Here is a 19071-nt window from a genome sequence, read left to right on the forward strand (position 1 = left end):
CCGTGAGATCTCCACCACCTCTAGTAATAGTACTGATTAGTATGTAGTATGAACTAGTGTTTGATAGTATGTAGTATGTGATGAACTACTACGGTGTGATTTCTCCCGCGAATCTATTTTTTCAAATTATGCAGTTTCATCTATGGTTTTTGATCGGCCGCGCTCGTTCTCGACCCGCAAACGAGATTTTCGTCGAACTGCAAACGCGTTTTGCGGGTCGGGATTTTGCGGGGTATGCTAGAGTTGCTCTAATTGCCGTCTCATTGTACCCACGGATCGCCAGCCTGGCACAATCCGGGCCGTCCACGGTGCACATCGGGCCGACCCAGAATCCCAAACCTCACCTCCCCAAGTCACAGTCGCGTTGGGCTCGCGCATAGCAGAGCTCGATCCCCTTTCCTCTTCTGCCGCCGCCGCCGGCAACCCGCCCTCGCCGCTCAGCCCTTGACGACGGCCACCCACCCAGCTCCCTACACGCCCACCGGCGCCCCCACCCACTCTCTTCCCTCCGCCCCTCGATTCCCTGCCAAACCCTAGGTGCTGCCGGCCGCCGTCTCGACTCGAGCCCCTCCTCCGCCTCCCTCTCAGCCTCGACGCACCAGCCCAAGCAGCAGCGCGCTGCAGATGGAGCTCCTCCTCCGCTGCAGACAAGGAGGTGCTGCTCGGCGACCACCTCCCCGACCCGCTTCTGCCGTCCACGTCCCCGACCCGCTGATGCCGGCGACGACTCCGTCCCCAATCTGCAGCTGCCCAGTGAGGCCCCTCTCCCCCTCCTCATCCTCCTCCTCCGTGCCTTCCTTGAAATTTTTGTTTCTTCTCATCATGTCGAATGTGTCACCCGTGGAGGCCATGCTTGCTTGCTTCTACCGACGACCATGTGTTGTAGTCATCGTGTAGGGTTTGGCACTGATGCTTCTAGCTGCTAGGTAGCTGGTTCCTGTTTGTACACTTGTCGTCCTCGGCCATGTTTCCGTTTCCTACAGATTTTTTCTTCTTCTCAATCTAGGCTATATTCCTCATGTTTCGGTATATTAAAAACTACTCCCGACGTTTTTTTGACACAGCGTCAAAAAACGTCTTACATTATGAGACGGAGGGAGTAGTATATTATATTGATGAGTGCCATGGACGTGGCCGTGCATGCAGATTCTCCACGTGTCGGATGTGAAGCCCAGGTGGGCCGTCTCCATGGCGTGCAGGAGGTCTTGTTGCTTCTCGCCCCCCCCACAAGGAGGCAAACCTTGATGCCGCCTTCCTTTCAAGAGATCGTCGACGTCGGCACAACCGACAGGTCACATTTTTTCTCTTTGGTTGCGCTCGAACTCATATTGCGGCCATGCTATCTGCTAGTTTATGCAGGGTGCCCTGGGCGTGTGATGCTGGGACTGTTAAAGTAGCTTCTATGCTAGTGTAAGCTGTTTGGCTTGCTATGCTAGAGGAGGTTGTATAGGTTCAGCTTTCTTGTGTGTTTCATATCGCTGAATGTGATGCCTTATGTGAGTCAAGCAACTCCATTTCTAATCTGATGGCTTATGCAATGTTAGACTCTGGACTTAGCATCTCCAAGACATGGCTTGAAATATAATATCTCTGTTGCCAGAATTTTGTAGCTCCTGTAGAGCATGTTTTTGCCTTGTTGATAATCTGCACAAATCTTTTTTTTGTTGACACGCTCATCTGTGACACCATCAAGCCATGTTTGTATTGCTATTTTGCAATTCCAGGGCATGATTTCTGATTATGCTACTTTCCAAGATGTGTGGCCATTTTTTTTAATTATCTTGCTGTTATTTGTGTATTTGCAGTTGCAATTGTGCACTTGCTGTTCAAGGGTACCGAGGAAGAGGGGGACTAGATGATGGGGAGGGTAGCTGCCTGCAGCCTGATGCATCACATTTGGAAGGAAGCAACCCGGCGGACAAGGAGATGCCATCATCATATATACGCCTTGGTCGAGCTATCTTTGCCAGTCTAAGGTGACGTTCTACTTCTTCCCTTTTCTCCTCTGCGTGCAATGTTATACCATCGTCATCGAGCCATGATTTTTCTGTGCTCCGTCCATTGAGCCATTGATTTGCCATGGCAGTCTCAATCTGGTTTGGCTGGATCAACTTGGACGCCCAAGTGGAGGACGGGGGAGACCACATTGACCATCTCGAGCTCGATAGACATCCTCGACCCCGACCACCTGCAAAAGGTAATGTTTTCTTCATCCACTCACGTGCTCTGGCCTAGTCCATTATTATGATTTGATGACCCACTTGCCAAATCACCTAAAACGTTCACTGTGTTGCCGCACCTGCTACCATTATTAGTGGCTACTAATAGCACTAGCTCGGTTGAGTAAATCCATCCTTGTCCTCTTTGCTATCCACTTTACTCCTCTGCTTTGCACTTACATGTCCGATTTGCCAGGGAGAGACGCGTCTCATGGATGCTTGCCAATGACATGCACACGTCCTGCTGCTAGGGACGGACGGACACGCTGGACGGCATCAGCTACGGCGTGGGTATGCTTGCTATCCAACCCTCCCTGCTGCTGGTATCGATGATGGATGGTTTTTGTTTGTGAGCTTGATCTGTGATCTAGTGCCATCCCGTGAAAGGAGTTTAATGACACTTTCATCAAAGTAAATAAATTGTCACAATTCCATACGAGTAACTATAAGACACGGCAAACTTCATATCTTTTGCTGCTATCAAGTAATGTACATGTATTGTTGTACGGAAATTCGCCATTTATCTGTTTGCTGCTATCAAATACTGCACCTGTATTGTTGTACGAAAATCCACCATTTATCTGTTTGCTGCTATCAAATCCTCATCGCTATCTGTCATATGTTTGCATACTAGGACTGTTGTGACCTACAGTTGCTGTGCATAGTCACCATGGTGCCTTCCAGCCAAAAAAGGTCCTATTTTCTTCTTCTTTTCATGTGCTCTTTTGCCTAGTTCACCACTATGATCCGATGATCCACTTGCAAATTAGCCACTGTACATAAACTCGTTCCTTGTGTTGCTCCCATGTGGCTAGCTGAGTTGTGCTCATCCTTGTGTTTTTTCCAACTTTGCAGCATCTCTGGAGGACTAAGATGAAGACACCGAACTGCCTCCCCGAACCCTAGCTGAGGTGGCGGAGGAGGAGCTGAACCGGGGAACCAGAAGGAGGAACGTCGTCGGCGACATCCATAAGCCCCGCTCCGGATCGACTATGAGGTAGTCTTGCTCGTGTGGAACCTGCTGGAGTACTTGTTTTGCTCGACTCGAATGACTTGTTCTTTGGTAGCTGCTAGGAAAACAACGAACCTTTAATGGCTTTGCTTTGCTTGCGGCACTTCCATCTCGATGTATTGCCATTGTGTGGATATATTTCACACACAGATTTCCTGTTCCAAGCTATTTTTAAGATGGAACTTTGTTAGTTTGATCCACCAACTATTCTGATTATTAGCAGTTGCATTAGAATGAGGCATTGGGTGTCTCGGGAGCTGCCTAGCTAGAGCACTAGCTAGAGCATTGGGTGTTGCGGTTCATCCTGTTATTTTCTTAGTTTGGAGTTATATTTCAACAAGTAGTACCATCATGCGATGAATATAATGCTCCTGTTTGTGTCGTCTGCTCCTGGTATCGCAGCAATAGACTAGTTCTTCACATTACTGCTTTGTTAACTTCTGCTTTGTCTGACACTAACGGAGTTCATTTTGCAAATCCAGGAACAACAAGGGAGACACCCTCGCATGCTTTGCCATAAGGAAGCCAGCAGGACAGAAGATCATGCCGATTGATTTCATTTCCCTGGTCTGCTCCTGCCTGTGGTTGCGTGCACGGCCAAGGATCCACAGCAGCTGGACGTCGACGATGACGCACAAGGCGAGGAGGAGCTGCAACTGGGCGTCCAGTCAGATCCCGACCACCACGACGCCAACAAAAAAAGGTCCTTCCTTTTTCGCTTCCCTCTTTTAAGTTGCCCACCACCGAGCCGCCTGTAAAACTAGCACTATCAACTTGATGCTCAACATGTACTCTCTTGACAGATGCCAACTGACCGAGGAGGAGGGCAAGGCGTCCTGCTTGATCCAGCCCAGCAACCGCCCGTGCTGTCCACCACGCCGATGGCGTCCCCAAGTGCTAGGCCGCCCACACCGCAGCCATGCTGGTGTCCTGGTTCGGCTACTAAAGTATGTGCTTGGTTCTTGTGTCCTGGAGCCGACTTTATGGTCCTCTGGGCCATGGCCTTCGTGCCATGGCTGTGTGGGCACGCTCTCTTGTGCTAGCTAGCCATTTCTTGATGGTTTACGATGACGGCATGTTTACACGCCCCTGATGACACAAAAATCTTGTCATCGTGCCAAGGTTTTAGGACACGCACGCTACTTTAGAAATTTGCGTATTTATCCATGTTTGAAAATGCTTCAGACAACATACTGTAGCTCTGTTCCTAATATGGGTCACGTGCAATTTTTTTGCTTATTGCCGCAGTTCTGAATCTAGTGTTTCTTCTAGTGGTAACAAAATATATGTCTTGTTCATTTCTTCAACATTTATAGTTGGTGAATGAAAATGCTTATATTTATCACGTAGGATGGATTTTAGTAATTACATGATGCTGTAAATGTATAACTTATGTTCATTTCTTGTTTCTTGACTTGACGATGACGACACATGTTTTTTGCATGCCAATTTTTTTTGATGTCATGCTAAATATTTAGGGCGTGAGCTACTTTAAGAATTGATTATTTTGCGTTCTCTAATAAAAATGCTTTTACCATGTTTATGTTGTAGCTTTGTTCCAGATATTGGATTCATGCTAATTGTTTTGCTTATTGCTACAATTCTATATCTAGTGATTCTTCTAGTCATACATGACCCAAGTCCTAGTAACAAAAGCATGTCCTGTTCATTTTTTTAATACTTGCACTTGGTGAGTGAACACTTGTATTTACCACGATGGATGGATTAACAGCTTAATTCTTGATCCCATTTACCATGAAGCAGCCTCATCCGCTGCCCATGTGTTTTCAGGTCAAGTCCACCACTGGTTGTGGTCTCGGATAGCACCCGGAGCTGCTGCTGCCGGCTTCTCTCACTGATGTCCTGTTCATCTCTCTCTGATGTCGCTGGAGAGGATGCCACCTTCTCGTTGCTCGAGCACAAGGATGTACATGCTCACCATCAAGTAGGGCAACTAGGTATACTCACTCCATCCCAAATGCTGGTTCGGTATGGTTCTTTGCATATTCTCTCTTCAATCTGACCTTAGAATGTATGCCTCATGTAGAGTAAATCATTTGTGATTTTGCAATTTCAATATTCAAAAACCATTCTAGACCATACAGAAGTATTGTAGATAATATTTGAAGAATTTGTGTTTAGATCTTCATGTAAGATAAAGTGGAGCAGAAATGCTGTATCATGCGTGATTGTGATTGTAGCAGTACTACCAGATAGATAGCTGCAGTTTTGTGTGGTTGTGGACTTCTGGCTGTACCAGTGCTATTTTGTGTGGATGTGGCTGTGGCTGTTGTGTTGTCTCTTGGGAGTATATCTGGCCATGGGCCGGGCCGGGCCGGGCTTGGGCCGGGCCTAAAAAAGCCCATGGCAGAAATTTGAGGCCCAGGCCCTCCCAGGCCCTTTCAGCGGGCCTACTTTTCAAGCCCAAGCCCGGCCCATCTGGTAAAAAGCCCTGAAAAGCCCTTAGGGCTTAGGGCCGTGGGCCGGGCCTCTTCCTTAAAATGCCAATATGCCAAGCCCAAGCCCGTCCAGGCCCTGCTGATGGGCTCAAAACTCAGGCCCAAGCCCGGCCCACGGGCAAGCCCATCGGGCCTAGGCCCTGGATTTTAGGGCCGGGCCTGGGTGGGCCGACAGGGCCGGGCCTGAGATGGCCAGGACTACTTGGGAGTCTCATTATTAATGTAGCAACCGAAGTAACATAGTTCAGTTAATGCTATTCCTTGCACTTCATTCTGATAAGAATTGTCCTGTTTGTTGGCCGGGCAAGTTTCTGTTCTTGTAGACACATCAATGGAGGAATGTATGGCTCTGGATTGGTCATTGTTCTCTGTCTGCAAGAACTTGTTTGCAAATGCTGATCATTACCCTCCTCCGTTTTACCGCAGAAGAAGATGCTGGAGGATGAGCACAACCAGCTGACTTTTAGGAAGGTAATTCTTGCAGTTGTCGTCTTGTTGATCATGTTCAACTTCCAATATTTGTTAAGAATCCTTTTGCAATCATTAATATAAATATGCATGGATACTATGTATTTTGGCGTGTATGATGTTTTTTTGTTTGTTAAGTGAGCTCTTTCGCATTTCAGTTTGCTCATGACACTTGGACAATAATACTCAGATATATTGTGAATTTTTTGTGGTTTGCAGGTCATTATTTGTCGCTCTACTTCTCTCCCCTTGAACGGAGCAGCTGCTCATGCGGGCACTAGAGCTGCTGCTGGCGTCCACCCGGAGCTGCTGCCAGCCACCACTCCTACCTGCGCTGCCGGCGAGGTCTCTTTTCCCCTCCCATGTATTTTCTTCTTCTTATTTTTGCTCCTTTATTCCTGTTGAATGTGCACGCAGTGGAAAGCATGCATGTATGGTTGCAAATCTGTTGTGTGCATAGGCAATGGATCTATAGGAAATGGATGTGCTCATTTTTTTATTTGTTTGCTGCTTATCTATACCAATATAAAAAGACCCAAAGGGGCAGATCCAATTAATCTCGGCCATCAAATCATGTTAATCCAACGACCTAGACTGCTTCAATGTCGAGCGCTCAACATGTTCAGCGTGCAGTTAATTTCATGCCAAATATAGTGCTAATCACATAATAACACGCAAATAATATCCTACTTAATATCCGCATGCACTTAATATACTTCCAAATTAACGTGCATTGCACGTACACATTGACTAGTGCATACAAAGTGTTGAAACTTGTATATTTCAGAGAAATTAAATAGGAAGTGTTCCTCCATGTATATTTGGTAAATTTTGTTTCCTTCTTCCTGTTGAATGTGTTAGCAGTGGAGAAATAATGCATGTATGGAAGATGGAAACCATGGCACCGAGAAGTCCTGTTTGTTCTAGCTTATTCTCGTGTGATGTTTATGACCAGGGATTGTCTGATGGTGTTTTGAGTACATATTGCCATGCATGTTTAGGACTGGGTAGCTACCACTGCCAAATGGTTCTCGTTTTCTCTAGCCTAATTTACTAGTATGATGATTCGTTGATACACTTGCAATTTGCCTACTCTACAGAAACCGTTTTCCTTGTGTTGCCGCATCTGCTCCCATGTGGCTAGCTGAATCGTGGAAATCCTTTGCTATCCACTTTAGTCCTGTCTTCTTTGCACTTACATATCCGATTTGCCAGGGAGGCATCTCCTGGCTGCTTGCTGATGGCCACCAGCTACGGCGTCGATCGACGGTATGCCTGCTATCCAACCCTCCCTGCACGCTTGCTATCTTTGTATGGTTGCTCTGCTGCTTCTTGCCAAACACACACAAAAAAGCTTAGTCAAATCTTGCTACAAATATCTGCTGTGTGTCTCGCGGCAAGTTTGGATAGCTGATGACCACCTGTCCAGAATTTGCCTAGACCACTTTCTGTTTGTGTGCTTGATCTGTCATGTAACCGTCGAGTGCTACCCCGTGCAAGTTTAATGGTATTGTTGTGAGCTACAATTGCTGTGCATAGTGACCATGGCGCACGCCATTGGTGTAGTGCATTTTTTGGTTGCATATTATCCTCCTTTCTTTTCTGACATGCCAACTTCTTCTACTATATGCTATAGACTCGCTGCCATGGAGGATGGGTTTCACTAGCTAGTTAGCTGTCATGGGAATTCTTGCATGCTCTGACATCTTAACCTGATCTGTTTGTGTGTAGTCTATAGGTCAATGATGTGCGCTTGGAGCCCACCACCACTGGTCTCCCATGCCGACGGCGCTGTTGTAGACAGGCAGTGGGCTCGGATGGCGCCCCTCCGCATATCCCGGAGCTGCTCCTGCTGCTGGCCGCGTCCTTGAGCTTCTTCTGCTGGCCATCTCTTTGACCTGCTGCTGCCGGGGTGGTGGTGACGTTCATCCTCGGCTACAACTCCCTCAGGGCTCCTCGGTTCCCTTCTTTCTCTTCTATGTGCTCTGTTGTACCACACGGCCATTGAGCCGTGGTTTGCTGCTCCGGGCATCGAGTCGATGCCTTGTGTTGAGCCGTTGAACTTTTTTGGAATTTGTGGTGCTTTTTCGGTACTCGAATGTGCCGTTGCTGGTGTAGTTGATCTGGTACTAGTTCTATTTGCTCTAATTGTTCTACTGGTCATGAACCCTATTTCGGTTACTGTTTGGTTAGTTAGTTTAGAACAATTGGCTACTGCTCTTTGATGTTTTGGTTAGTTTCAATTAGCTCAAATGTCAAACAAGAAAAACGTGATAATCTTGCTGTCTTCTTAGAGCTTATACTCATGTTTAGATAAGATAGTATTGATCTGGCATTTCAGTTGATTACCATGCAATTGGTGTAGTTATATGCCTTGATTCAAGTGCCCTGTTAAGGGGTTAATCAATAGAATCACCTTTCAATCCTGTGTAAATTTGAGATTTATCTTCTCTTTGTATGGAACCAAGCATTTACTTATGCCTGAAATTGGTGGTTTGTGTTTAAAGTAGGCATTACAATGACAAAGAAACTGAGCCAGTGCAAGGATTTTGGGATTGGCCGTGTGTTACCATGACAGAAAGGTGAGGCTGGGTCTTAAAACCTTGTTTTTTTTTTGGCAGAGCTCAGTTAGAATCATACCCGTTCTTCAATTGTGTGCCCTATTTGTGTAGGAAGGAGTGCGATTGCATGTCCAGGCTACGGCGGTGCTGGCCACGGCCTCCTGCCCCTCGCGCGCGGTTATAGGGCAAGGTGGCACTTGGCCTAGACTACCTCATCTACTTCCTCTCCGACTCGAGTTCACCGCGCCGCAACCGCAGTGGCGGTGCTATCTCGGTGTCGGCCACAATTCTCTCAGGTGATTCCTCGTGCTCACTTCGATCTCTGGCCTTCGAGCCGTTGCATGCTGATTCGGCCATGTCTATAGTGCCATTGTTTGCTGTTTTGGCCTTGAAGTCGTTGCCATCGAGACGTTGAACTTTTAGGAAATTGTGCTGCTTTTCTGTTACTGGAATGTGCTTTTGGTGGTGTAGTTGATCTGGTGCTAGTTCTATTTGGCTCTAATGTCTAAAAATAAATACATGATCCTGTTGTTGTCCTCTTAGAGTTTATACACATGCTCCTGATTCCGGTACATAGTCAACTTTTAGTTTATTTTGATAAGATCTTATCGAGCCGCTAGCATACCGTTTGTGGTTCAGTGGTGGTTGTATGGTTAGGATCTGGTCATGACACTAGTATGTTGGTGCAATTTGACAGCTAACAAACTGGTTATGGCAATTTCTCCCTGTAGAATGATTTAATCCTGATTGGTTTATATTACAATGTGACTAGACGAAGCATTGCGAGTTCCAAATACAGATGCTCATTTTCGTTTCTGAGCCTTATTGTTGAATGTAAAGGCCTGTGAGCATGTAAGAACACTAGATCGAAGCATGTAAGCTGTAGCCTGTGTGCATGGATTGCTTATTGCTGAATGTAAAGGCAGTGACATTAGCAATGTTGCTAGTTGTTTACTAGGGGCCAACTGATTGTGAATGCTTCCTGTTATTGCTTGCTTGATTTGGACAGCTACAACTGAAATTATTATGATGCCATATTTTTTATCTCACCAAGTTATTGAGTTGAAATCGTCGTTGTTTTGCTGTCAAGATTTGCTTAGCCTGAATACATGGTTATGTTTTGTGTACTTCTGTCCTGATGTTGAGCTTTCCATCTCTACTTCAGGGGAGTGTGAGATGGCAAAACTGTTGGTTTCTTCTTTCTAAAGGAGGAGCAGACGTGTGTCAGGACTGTAGCAGCATCGACAACAGCAAGATTGATCACAGTACTGATTCGTTTGTCCTAGTGCCTATCAGCCGTCGATCTGCAATCTAACGGAAGCTGGAGTGGCGTACCGCTTCGCACTCAAGTTCCCCATCCCCAGCCCACAGATCTCCGGATGAATGGCTCACGTGGATGTAACGCTAGTGAATTTACCAAGCACTGTACCTTGCTGAACATGTCGCTATCTTACTTTTCCCTAGCTGAACCTCTTTTTAACGTTTCTCTGGCTTGTGGAGAGGGCATTCTAGATGTATCTGGGCTTTGCCCCTTAAGCCGTTCGGCTGGTGAACCCTAGCTCGCTACTTCCAGATCTAGCTTAAATCGATCCCCATTTCCTACATGAAATTGAGTGTTTTTCATCTGTTCGCCTGAATCCTGGTGACAACCTTAGTTAGATCCTGTCAATGGGTAATCAGAGTGAGGTTCTAGTCCTTGGCGGTGGCGAATTGGAGCTCTAGATCGGATTTGGATTCTGGCTGACGGCAGTGGCGAGACGCAGGGGGGTGGATGACGGCGGTGAGACGCCCGATAGCAGGAAAGGTTGTGGCGGCAGTTTCTGAAAAACCCACCCAACACAACCTTCCAGTGCTACTCTCCGGCGGCAAGCGGTGTTGGTGTCGGCTGGCGGCGGCAGAACTGGTAGGCGAGATTTGGTTGCCGGGAAACCAGTGTAAAATCCCTCCTCTCCCACCTAGTACCTTCTGGTGTTGTTACAACTGGCCAACACAGATGGGAGATCCAGATGAAACCCATGACACACAATCTGGAGCTCGAGTCCTTGCAGTAGATATTAAGACCCTGCGACAAAATAGAGAGGAAGACAAGAAATAATTTTATGACCATTGAAACTGTCAACAGGAACTTTGCTAGTATTGACATGAATTTCAAGAAATTTTAGGCCAGCTTGCAGAAACTGACACAGGAAGAGAAGACAACAGAAGAGCAGCAAGATGAGGAACACCACCTAACAATCCCCTGGGACGACCCAAGCAGTTACATGCTCCAAATACAACAGCAAACAACACTGCGGTGCAAGTAGACCTGAAATAGGCACACCACATAGCAGTGTAGGGTAGCAGGCGACAACAATAGTGCCAATTGCAGATAGGGATGGTAGTTTTGCCCATGGATATTGGTACCCGCGGGTACCCTACCCGAATACAATGGGCATGGGCAAGACTTAAAGAGGTTTGGTACCCATGGGTAATGGGTATCCATACCCGCAAAATATATGGATAGGGCATGGGTATGAAATTGCGCCCATGGGTAACCCAATGGATACCCACAAAAAAATAATAAATGAAAATAAGTCCTATGACATGTGGTGTCAACATCCAACTCCCATGGCCCATCCCTAAATCTTGTATTCCCTAAACCGGCCATAGCTCATATGCTCACACGCGCTTTCTCGCCACTCCCCCTACATCATATATGTCTCCTCGAAAAGATGAAATCTTGAATTATCGTCGTCGAAAACTCCCGTCCATCTCTCGATCCAGCGATCCCCAATTCCCACAGCCGTCTCCCACTACATCGAGATTCCACCAATCGTTGCTCATACTCGCTTGATTCCTCCAAGAGGTCACCCACCGGAGGAGACTGCGTCGGTGCTATACTACTCGCTTATCATCACTTGAATTTTAGACTCATTTCTCTATATTTTATAAATATAAATACCATAGATTGTATCCATTGGATACCCATTGGGTATAGGATACCCGATGGGCATGGGTATCGATTTATACCCATGGGTATTGTAGTGGGTGGGTATAGAAGGTTTCTATGGGTATGGGTTTGGGAAGAAGGAGGTTGTACCCGCCCATACGCTACCCATTGCCATCCCTAATTGCAGAACTACCTGAAGATCTTCACAGACAGGAAGAAGCTAGAGCAAGAACTCCTAACACCGATGTGAGAAGGAACATCTTAAGTGTTAAGCCAGCCAAGTTGAATATTGCTGAATTTGAGGGAGTAGATGCAGACTCTTGGATACAAAATATTGAACGGTTCTTTGAAGCTTCCAGAACACCACTTGACCAAAGAACTGAGATTGTTGTGTCCTATCTAAAAGGGCAAGCTATACAGTGGTGGAGAGGAACAGGGCTTTTGGTTACAAACATGCCATGGCACAGGTTTTGTTCCAACCTCACAGAGATTTGCAGTTACTTCTGTGTGTGAAAATGTGAAAGCTTTTCATAGCCTCACACAAACCGGTACTGTGACAAAGTACATCACTACTTTTGGGCAAAACATGACTCTCATGAGAAGAGATAATCCTACACTTCCAGACAGCTACTGTATGCATAGTTTCATCTCAGGCCTAAACCCATACATCCAAAGTCACTTGGAATGTTACCAACCAGAAAATATGCAGAAGGCAATCTGGCTTGCAAGAAGAATTGAGAAATCATACCCTACTGTAACCAGCTCCAGGAACTCTACAACTTACTACAGGAAACCAGTGACATCAAACAGTAGAAAAACCCCTCTGCCTCTTGTGACTTCTGCAGCTACTGTAATTCAACAAGCAAGCGAAAAGGGCATTTGCTACAAGTGCAGGGAACCCTGGTTTCCTGGTCACAAACAAGTCTGCAAAATGTCGTAGAAGGCCCAAAAGCTTTGCAAGAGCAAAATACAGTAAACCCTGGTGTCATATACATTGTTGATGCAGAGGAGGAACAATGTGACACTGAAGAAGAAATTCTAGACACACAACAGTTAAAAATATCTATGCATGCTGCAAATGGAACACCTGAGGAACAACCAAAGCACACCTTCACATTGCAAGTCCAAATTGGCTCAACTATGGTTGTAGCAGTAGTTGACAGTGGTAGCACAACCACTTTCTTGTCACCCTTGTTAGCTCGTTGACATGGATGTGACATGACGCCTGCTAAACAAGTGAAGGTCACTGTTGCAAATGGAGGGAAACTACTCAGTGATTTCTCTTGTCTCAGTGCAAAATACAACATCCAAGGGACATCTTTTTGTTCTGACTTTAGAATTCTTAAACTTACTGGCTATGATATGATATTGGGAGCTGATTGGATGTACAAGCACAGTCCTGTCACATTGGTCTGCCCAAAATGACACCGACAATCAAAGATGACAAGGGAAACTTGACCACCTTTCAAGATGAAAGCTTGCCCACAAGCCCTTTCTCACCAACCCTCCAAGATATGGACCACATCTTGATGACATGTTGTCTGGAGCCTTACTGTGGTTGCAACCTGTCAAAGTGGACACTGGAATATTAATTGATCACAAACCAGAAATGTCTAAACTTCTAGAAGATTATCAGGATATCTTCCAAGAACCTTCAGGTTTACCACCCAAGAGAACTTGTGATCATGCCATTAATCTAGAACCTCGAGCACATGTTATTAATCAAAGGTGCTACAAAATGCCTCCTCATCAGAAGAATGCAATGGAACAAATCATTAAAGAGCTCATTCAGAAAGCGATAATCAGATTGAGCAGCAACCCTTACTCTTCCCCTGCAATCTTAGTCAAGAAAAAGGATCTCACTTGGAGATTGTGTGTGATTACAGAAAAACTGAATGCTTATACTATTAAAAACAAATATCCCATTCCCATGATTGAAGATCTACTAGACGAGTTACATGGTGCCACAATCTTTACTAAGATTGATCTGAGAACTGGATATCATCAGATCAGGATGCGAGTAGAAGATATTGAGAAAACAACATTTAGCACACACATGGGCTTACATGAGTTTCTTGTCATGCCCTTTGGTGTAACCAATGGCCCGCCATCCTTTCAACAACTAATGAACATAGCACCGGGGCCACTTCTCAGGATCTTGTACTAGTTTTCTTTGATGATATATTGGTTTCATCAAGACTTACAAAGAACACCTGGAGCATTTGTCCTTGGTTTCAAAAGCTCTCAGAGAAAACCAACTTTATGCAAAACTGTCCAAATGCACCTTTGCATAAGAAAAAGTTGAGTATTTGGGCTTTGTTATTTCTGCTGAAGGAGTATATACAAATCCTGCTAAGATTGAGGCTATCACTCAATGGCCCACACTAGAAAATGTGACTCAGCTCAGGAGCTTTTTGGGCCTAGCTGGGTACTACAGAAGGTTTATTAAAAGCTTTGGGATCATATGCAGGCCCCTCTTTGATGCACTGAAGAAAGATGCTTTTACTTGGTCTGACCAACAGGATCATGCTTTCCAACTCTTCAAAACAAGCATGACTCAAGCAAGTTCTAGCACTACCTGATTACTCCCTTCCTTTTGTTTTGGAGGCTGACGCACCAGGTTATGGCATTGGAGTAGTCTTAATGCAAAAGGACAACCAATAACATTCCTTAGCAGATCTCTTGGTTCTAAAGCATCAGACTGGTCCACTTATGACAAGGAAGCTCTTGCAATCATTGAGGCCATTAAGAAGTGGAAACATTATTTTGCTTCTTCTTCCATTATAATCAGAACTGACCAACAGAGCCTCAAACACATCTAGGAGCAGAAGTTAACTGAAGGAATTCAGCATAAACTGCTCATTAAACTCTTGGGTTACAAGTTTATAGTGGAATACAAGGAAGGAAAGGAAAACAAAGTGGCAGATGTGAAGGAAATATGCCCTAGAGGCAATAATAAAGTTGTTATTTTATATTTCCTTATATCATGATAAATGTTTATTATTCATGCTAGGATTGTATTAACCGAAAACTTAATACATCTGTGGATACATAGACAAAACACCGTGTCCCTAGTATGCCTCCACTAGACTAGCTCGTTGATCAAAGATGGTTAAGTTTCCTAGCCATGGACATGAGTTGTCATTTGATAAACGGGATCACATATAATGATGTGATGGACAAGACCCATTCGTTAACTTAGCATAATGATCGTTAAGTTTTATTGCTATTGCTTTCTTCATGACTTATACATGTTCCTCTAACTATGAGATTATGCAACTCCCGAATACCGGAGGAACACCTTGTGTGCTATCAAACGTCACAACGTAACTGGGTGATTATAAAGATGCTCTACAGGTGTCTCCGAAGGTGTTTGTTGGGTTGGCATATATCGAGATTAGGATATGTCACTCTGTGTATCAGAGAGGTATCTCTGGGCCCTCTCGGTAATGCTCATCACTTTAAGCCTTGCAAGCAATGTGACTAATGAGTTAGTTGCGGGATGTAGCATTACAGAATGAGTAAAGAGACTTGCCGGTAACAAGATTGAACTAGGTATGAAGATACCGACGATCCAATCTCGGGCAAGTAACATACCGATGACAAAGGGAACAACGTATCTTGTTGTGCGGTTTGACCGATAAAGATCTTCATAGAATATGTAGGAGCCAATATGAGCATCCAGGTTCCGCTATTGGTTATTGATCGGAGATGTGTCTCGATCATGTCTACATAGTTCTCGAACCCATAGTGTCCGCACACTTAACGTTCGATGACGATTTGTATTATGAATTATGTGTTTTTGATGACCGAAGTTTGTTAGGAGTCCCGGATAAGATCACGGACATGACGAGGACTCTCAAAATGGTCGAGAGGTAAAGACTGATATATTGGAAGGTGGTATTCGGACACCGGAAAGGTTCCGAAGTGTATCGGGTACAAACCGGAGTACCAGAAGGTTACCGGAACCCCCTGGTGGAAGATATGGGCCATGGGAGAGAGGCTAACCAGCCCACAAGGGGCTGGTGCGCCCCCCATAAGGGAGGAGGCCGATTTGACTAGGGAAAGGGGGCGCCACCCCCCTTTCCTTCTCCTACTCCCTCTCCTTCCCCCTTTTCACCTCCGTAAGAAGGAAAAAAAGAGGGGGGGGGGGCGAATCCTACTAGGAGTGGAGTCCTAGTAGGACTCCCCCCTCCCTTGGCGCGCCCCTGGTGGCCGGCGTCCTCCTCCCTCCTTTATATACGGGGACAGGGGGGCACCCCAAAGGCACAACATTGTCTTAGCCGTGTGCGGTGCCCCCCTCCACCGTTTACTCCTCCAATAGTATCATCGTAGTGCCTAGGAGAAGGCCTGCGCGGATCACATCATCAACACCGTCATCACGCCGTCCTGCTGACGAAACTCTCCCTTGACCTTCTGTTGGATCAAGAGTTCGAGGGACGTCATCGAGCTGAACGTGTGCTGAACTCGGAGGTGCCATACGTTCGGTACTTGGATCGGTTGGATCGTGAAGACGTTCGACTACATCAATCGCGTTAACTAACGCTTCCGCTTTCGGTCTATGAAGGTACATGGACACACTCTCCCCCTCTCGTTGCTATGCATCTCCTAGATTGATCTTGCGCGATCGTAGGAATTTTTTTGAAATTGCATGCTACGTTCCCAACAGTGGCATCCGAGCTAGGTTTATGCGTAGATGATATGCACGAGTAGAACACAAAGAGTTGTGGGCGATAATAGTCATACTGCTTACCACCAACGTCTTACTTTGATTCAGTGGTATTGTTGGATGAAGCGGCCTGGACCGACATTACATGACCGCGTTCATGAGACTGGTTCTACCGACGTGCTTTGCACACAGGTGGCTGGCGGGTGTGTGTTTCTCCAACTTTAGTTGAATCGAGTTTGACTACGCCGGTCCTTGTTGAAGGTTAAAACAGCACACTTGACGAAAAATTGTTGTGGTTTTAATGCGTAGGTAAGAACGGTTCTTGCTAGAAGCCCGTAGCAGCCACGTAAAACTTGCAACAACAAAGTAGATGACGTCTAACTTGTTTTTGCAGGGCTTGTTGTGATGTGATATGGTCAAGATATGATGAGATATAAATTATTGTATGAGATGATCATGTTTTGTAATAGAGTTATCGGCAACTGATAGGAGCCATATGATTGTCGCTTTATTGTATGAAATGCAATCGCCATGTAATTGCTTTACTTTATCACTAAGCGGTAGCGATAGTTGCAAAAGCAATAGTTGGCGAGATGACAACGACGCTATGATGGAGATCAAGGTGTAAAGCCGGTGACGATGGAGATCATAACGGTGCTTTGGAGATGGAGATCAAAGGCACAAGATGATGATGGCCATATCATGTCACATATTTTGATTGCATGTGATGTTTATATTTTATGCATCTTATTTTGCTTAGTACGGCGGTAGCATTATAAGATGATCCCTCACTAAATTTCAAGGTATAAGTGTTCTCCCTGAGTATGCACCGTTGCTACAGTTCGTCGTGCCGAGACACCATGTGATGATCGGGTGTGATAAGCTCTACGTTCACATACAACGGGTGCAAGCCAATTTTTGCACGTGCAGAATACTCGGGTTAAACTTGACGAGCCTAGCATATGCAAATATGGCCTCGGAACACTGAGACCGAAAGGTCGAACGTGAATCATATAGTAGATATGATCAACATAGAGATGTTCACCATTGAAAACTACTCCATCTCACGTGATGATCGGACATGGTTTAGTTGATATGGATCACGTAATCATTTAGATGACTAGAGGGATGTCTATCTAAGTGGGAGTTCTTAAGTAATTTGATTAATTGAACTTTAATTTATCATGAACTTAGTCGTGATAGTATTTGCAAATTATGTTGTAGATCAATAGCTCGCGTTGTAGCTTCCCTATGTTTTTTGATATGTTCCTAGAGAAAACTAAGTTGAAAGATGATAGTAGCAATGATGCGGACGGGGTCCGTGATCTGAAGTTTATCCTAATTGCTGCACAGAAGAATTATGTCCTTGATGCACCTCTAGGTGACAAACCTATTGCAGGAGCAGATGCAGACGTTATGAACGTTTGGCTAGCTCAATATGATGACTACTTGATAGTTCAGTACACCATGCTTTACGACTTAGAACCGGGACTTCAAAAACGTTTTGAACGCCATCGAGCATATGAGATGTTCCAAGAGCTGAAATTGGTATTTCAGACTCATGCCCGTGTCGAGAGGTATGAGACCTCTGACAAGTACTTTGCCTACAAGATGGAGGAGAATAGCTCAACCAGTGAGCATGTGCTCAGAATGTCTAAGTACTACAATCGCTTGAATCAAGTGGGTGTTAATCTTCTAGATAAGATAGTGATTGACAGAGTTCTCTAGTCACTATCACCATGCTACTGGAACTTTATGATGAACTATAATATGCAAGGGATGACGAAAATGATTCCCGAGCTTTTCGCGATGTTGAAATCTGTGAAGGTAGAAATCAAGAAAGAGCATCAAGTGTTGATGGTTAAGAAGACCACTAGTTTCAAGAAAAAGGGCAAAGGAAAACAAGGGAACTTCAAGAAGAATGGCAAGCAAGTTGCCACTCCCGTGAAGAAGCCCAAAGCTGAAACCAAGTGTGAAACTGAGTGCTTCTACTGCAAAGGAAATGGTCACTAGAACCGGAACTACCCCAAATACTTGGCGGATAAGAAGGATGGCAAAGTGAACAAAGGTATATTTGATATACATGTTATTGATGTGTACCTTACTAGTGCTCGTAGTAACCCCTAGGTATTTGATACTTATTCAGTTGCTAAGATTAGTAACTCGAAACAGGAGTTGCAGAATAAATAGAGACTAGTTGAGGGTGAAGTGACGATGTATGTTGGAAGTGGTTCCACGATTGATATGATCATCATCGCACACCACCTATACTTTCAGGATTAGTGTTGGACCTAAATAAATGTTATTTGGTGTTTGTGTTGAACATGAATATGATTAGATCATGTTTATTGCAATACGGTTATTCATTTAAGACAGAGAATAATTGTTATTCTATTTACATGAATAAAACCTTCTATGGTCATACACCTAATGTTGATGGTTTATTGAATCTCGATCGTAATGATACACATATTCATAATATTGATGCCAAAAGATGCAAAGTTGACAATGATAGTGAAACATACTTGTGGCACTGCCGTTTAGGTCATATTGGTGTAAAGCGCATGAAGAAACTCCATGCTGATGGGCTTTTGGAATCACTTGATTATGAATCATTTGATACCTGCGAACCGTGCCTTATGGGCAAGATGACTAAAACGCCGTTCTCCGGAACAATGGAACGAGCTAATGACTTATTGGAAATAATACATACCGATGTATGCAGTCCGATGAGTGTTGAGGATCGTCGCGGGT

General features: G+C 45.0%; 1 long non-coding RNA gene across 10 annotated transcripts; it reads left to right on the forward strand.

The window, feature by feature from the left end:
- The first annotated feature begins 327 nt into the window (after positions 1-327).
- Positions 328-10342, forward strand: LOC123095893 (uncharacterized). 10 transcript variants are annotated; one of them, XR_006446363.1, is made up of 17 exons: positions 329-753; positions 1147-1291; positions 1806-1976; positions 2087-2197; positions 2416-2510; positions 2854-2912; positions 3075-3216; positions 3714-3934; positions 4035-4178; positions 4996-5189; positions 6117-6161; positions 6378-6503; positions 7374-7427; positions 7890-8284; positions 8669-8740; positions 8831-9015; positions 9885-10342. It is a non-coding gene; the product is annotated as an uncharacterized lncRNA (long non-coding RNA). The 10 variants fall into 10 exon arrangements; XR_006446368.1 differs by having other exon boundaries at positions 330-753; positions 7890-8117; XR_006446369.1 differs by having other exon boundaries at positions 328-753; positions 5023-5189; positions 5999-6161; positions 7890-8740.
- The last annotated feature ends 8729 nt before the right edge of the window (positions 10343-19071 follow it).

The sequence above is a fragment of the Triticum aestivum genome, chromosome 4D (assembly GCF_018294505.1).
Source record: "Triticum aestivum cultivar Chinese Spring chromosome 4D, IWGSC CS RefSeq v2.1, whole genome shotgun sequence".
Classification (NCBI taxonomy): domain Eukaryota; kingdom Viridiplantae; phylum Streptophyta; class Magnoliopsida; order Poales; family Poaceae; genus Triticum; species Triticum aestivum.